This window comes from Octopus sinensis, linkage group LG18, assembly GCF_006345805.1.
Source record: "Octopus sinensis linkage group LG18, ASM634580v1, whole genome shotgun sequence".
In the NCBI taxonomy this organism is placed as follows: Eukaryota; Metazoa; Mollusca; class Cephalopoda; order Octopoda; family Octopodidae; genus Octopus; species Octopus sinensis.
The window spans coordinates 44,222,515-44,226,572 of record NC_043014.1 but is presented as its reverse complement, the minus strand read 5'-3'; the positions used below and the strand labels follow the sequence as shown (position 1 = coordinate 44,226,572).

At 35.8% G+C, this 4,058-nt stretch overlaps 1 non-coding gene across 1 annotated transcript; it reads right to left on the bottom strand.

Moving 5' to 3' along the window:
• Nucleotides 1-218: 218 nt before the first annotated feature.
• On the bottom strand, nucleotides 219-412 carry LOC115221879. The gene has a single exon (XR_003882675.1). It is a non-coding gene; the product is annotated as a U2 spliceosomal RNA (small nuclear RNA).
• Nucleotides 413-4,058: the final 3,646 nt, after the last annotated feature.

Sequence of the window (4,058 nt, the reverse complement as noted above, 5' to 3'; positions counted from 1 at the left end):
TTGGCATATATAAGGGAAGTAACTCTCTAAAAATGCTTATATAGTTATTTCCCTTACAAACCCGAGCAACGCCGGGTGATACTGCTGGTTACATCTAAGATTAAATAAAAATAACAGCAGCGGACATCATAGAATGCAGGTCTGATCCCTTCCTGGAAGGTGGTAGAAGGGATGTCAGGATATTAAGTCTGTTTTTAATTTGTTTATATCTCCCGGGTGGGAGATGGGCTGAATCCTGGAAGTACTGCTATACCAGGCCAACCCGTGGCAAAGGCGGAGCAAGCCCCTAACTCTTCGCCTCGTTCTAAAAATCAGTTTAATATCGATGGTCCCAAATAGGGACCGTATCAGATATTAAGCTGATAAGAACAGATACTACACTTTGATCTTAGCCAAAAGGCCGAGAAGCGATAATTTTTTACCTAGCTTAGAAATATTATACCTATTTCTATTTAGTATAATGACTGATTTATACTTACACTTATATAGCTGTATTTAATTAGTTCTTCCATATTTTGTAATATCTTTTATTTTATTTCGTAGTAGTTGTTTTATTTAATCCTTTCAATCTGAGAATTTTAATATTTCTATTTTTTAAAAAATGATATTATCCTAAGCGTAATCTGTAATTGTGTTGATTTGATAATAAACTTGAATGAAAATTACGGGATATTTTCGGTTTGAACGGCAGCTTTTTCTAGCGGTGTCATATGAAATTGTCACCCATAATTATGACCCTAGTATCGATCTATTGCATTTCAATCTATTTTAGGGTTAGAGGGGGGGGGGTTCTTTTTTTCTTCAGAAATGTAAATAAACCCAGTCTGTTTCTTAAACGAGGGACATATTCATACGGCACAGAATGTTGTTTACCTCAATAGACGTCAGTGATTGGTTGAAATTGCAGAAAAAACCCCCAACAAATATCTTACAAACTATAGAATCTTCTCAATAAAGCCAAGAGAAAGAGATGTTTTATAACACATTCCACCAGTATAAGAAGTTTAAAATATTTTAGTTACCTAGAAATTATATTACAAACTGCCGTTCAAACCGAAAAGATCCAAAGTACGAATTACGACGGTCCGTAATGTTCACGTGACTCTATATTTCACCAGTAAAACATTTATTACTCTTTTACTAAATTAATTATTTTTTAGGTATCATAAATCTCGTAAGTCGTATCGGAAACATTTTCTTGCTTTTCTGAAATCTTTATATATAAAAGTGAAGGTGCGTGTCTGTCTCCTACGATTTAGATTCCTAACTACTCCCACATTTTGCGGTGCAGTTTAACCAAAATCGGGTATCTTATAGTCGTGATTCATATCGAGCCCGTCTGGCTATTAGCGCGCGTCTACGATGAGTCTACGACTTTAAAAATAATTTAACATCATTTTTTAATCCATTTTAATGCATAATTTTTCGTGTGTCGATGGCGGCGGAGTTGGCGTCCACGCTCAAACACCTGCACCTGTGTTTGCTTCTCCCCCTTCTTCCCTCCCTCGTGAAGCTGTGGGGAAGGGAGTTTAAGGAAATCAACGTCGTAATGCGTTGTCAAGGAGACCAGCGTTCTTTTAGAACAACGACTTCATGGCTTGAAGACACCAAAACAGAAATGGCTAAGAAAGCCCGAATTGGCATATATAAGGGAAGTAACTCTCTAAAAATGCTTATATAGTTATTTCCCTTACAAACCCGAGCAACGCCGGGCGATACTGCTAGTATATATATATATATATATATATATATATATATATATATTATATATATATATATACATACACACACACACACATATATATATATATACAAAGTTAGATAGGGGTTATGAGGGTAATCCACTATGGGATATCAGTTATCCAATATACTGCTGGTGAGGTACCCAAATACTAAATACATAAATGCTTATAATTATAAATGAATTTGTTCCACCATTTTCTTATTTGTATTATATATATATATGTATATATATACATACATACAAGTATATGCATGTATACACTCACACACATATTAAACAGAGATCTTATTGTTTGACATTCCATACGCGAACCCAGCCAGTCGTACATGTAATATATATATAGCTATGGAGGGGGCAAGCAGGCACCCTCAACTCACACCCCGTCTTTACACCTTACTCATTATCTACTCTACCTGTTTTCACCAAACCTCTCTCTGCTGCTTACGACTAAAAGAACTAGTCACGTGACCAGCTTCTGCTATAGTTGGACTGTTTTTGCAGAACGAAAGATTTTCGCCGAACGAAAGAAAAAACTTTTTTGCCATCAATTTTAATTCGGTTATAATTATTATTATTGTTATTGTTATTCGTATTTTCTTCTACTCAGCATCCGGTAAAAGAAGATATACAACATGATTTAACAAAAACAAAAAAAAAAAAAAAAAGGTATATCTCATAATAATTTTTATCGTTTAACTTTTTCTGAAATGTAAAAAACTAACTAAAACCATCTTTCGATGTTGGCACAAATGTGCTTTTTTTAAAATTCTAACGCATGCCTTTTCTGTGAATTTCTTTCGCCCTTTGAAAAGACACACACAGACACAGCCGTGAACACACGTACACACACACACACACACACACACACAAAGTGTGACTTATATAATGTAATATTTTGTCTGTGTCAGAATCTTCGGAGGATCTTCTAATACAAAGATGAGGAGGAAAATCTTTTCATCATTTTCAAGTAGAAAATAAATGCCTTTTCTTCATACATCATCATCATCATCATATCATCATCATCATCATCTTCATCATCGCCATCTTCATCATCGCCATTATCATCACCATCATCACCATCATCGTTATCATCACTACATCAGCAGCCGTATCGTTAATTTTTGTTTATCTATACTACGGGCTAGTGTTGTGTTTTGCTTCTAAAAATTCTTTCCAAATTCTTCAGAAGTTTGAAATCATGATATACAGGATGACTAAAACGTTTTCGCTGTTACGGTAAAAGTTTAGTACGAAAAAAATGTGAGCATGTGTGTTTATGCGCGCACGCGTGAGAAAGTGTGTGAGAGTGCGTGATTATATAGGTGTGTGTGTGTGTGTGTGTGAAATAATTGCGTGTTTATAGCTGCATGTTTCTCTCTCTCTCTCTCTCTCTCTCTCTCTCTCTCTCTCTCTATATATATATATATATATAATATATATATATATATATCTATCTATCTATCTAATCTATCTATCTATCTATCTATCTATATCTATCTATCTATCTATCTATCTATCTATCTATCTATCTATCTATCTATCTATCTATCTATCTCTCCATCCATCTATTGTAGAATGTTATTGACTTTATTTTGATTATGAAAGAAGAATATTTTTTTTATTTACAATGTTATGTGTATTTACATCTCTCTCTCTCTTTCTCTCTCTCTCACTCTCTCTCTCTTTCTCTGTCTGTCTGTCTGTCTTACGCATACATCCCCTAAACATTCTTCGGGTGATCTGACTATATACGTCCTTTACAAAAGACCCTACAAACATCGGCAACACCACCACCGCCACCATCACCTACACTACCTCCACCACCACCACCACCAACTAACGCTACAGTCAACAACTGCCAATCAACATAACAAAGCAAGCGGGGGTGAGGTGGGGTAGGGGGTGCAGCGTGCTTGAAAATAGCAGTCAAAATCGCCCTCACATTACACCGTACTGTATTTTTCTTTAAAAAAAGGGGTCAGGACGTGTTTTTTTTGTAAGAAAAAAGCAAAAAAACCCCAAAAAACAAAAACAAAACAAACAACGCAAAGATGGGATAATCGTAGCTAAAATGATTTTGATCATATGTATGCCTATGTTCGATCAGGGCTGACCTTGGGCTAAACAAGAACGGAAACATCATTGTCTTACCCCTCTCTCTCTCTCTCTCTCGACGTCCTGGTTATACTCAAGATTGCTCCAATCTGGCCAGCCCCAAGGAAAAGCTAAGCTAAGAGCATTAGATCCCTTGGAAGAAAGCAGTGAATGTATATGAAAACAAGGACGACAGTAGCGGACTGGGTCTAAAAAATAT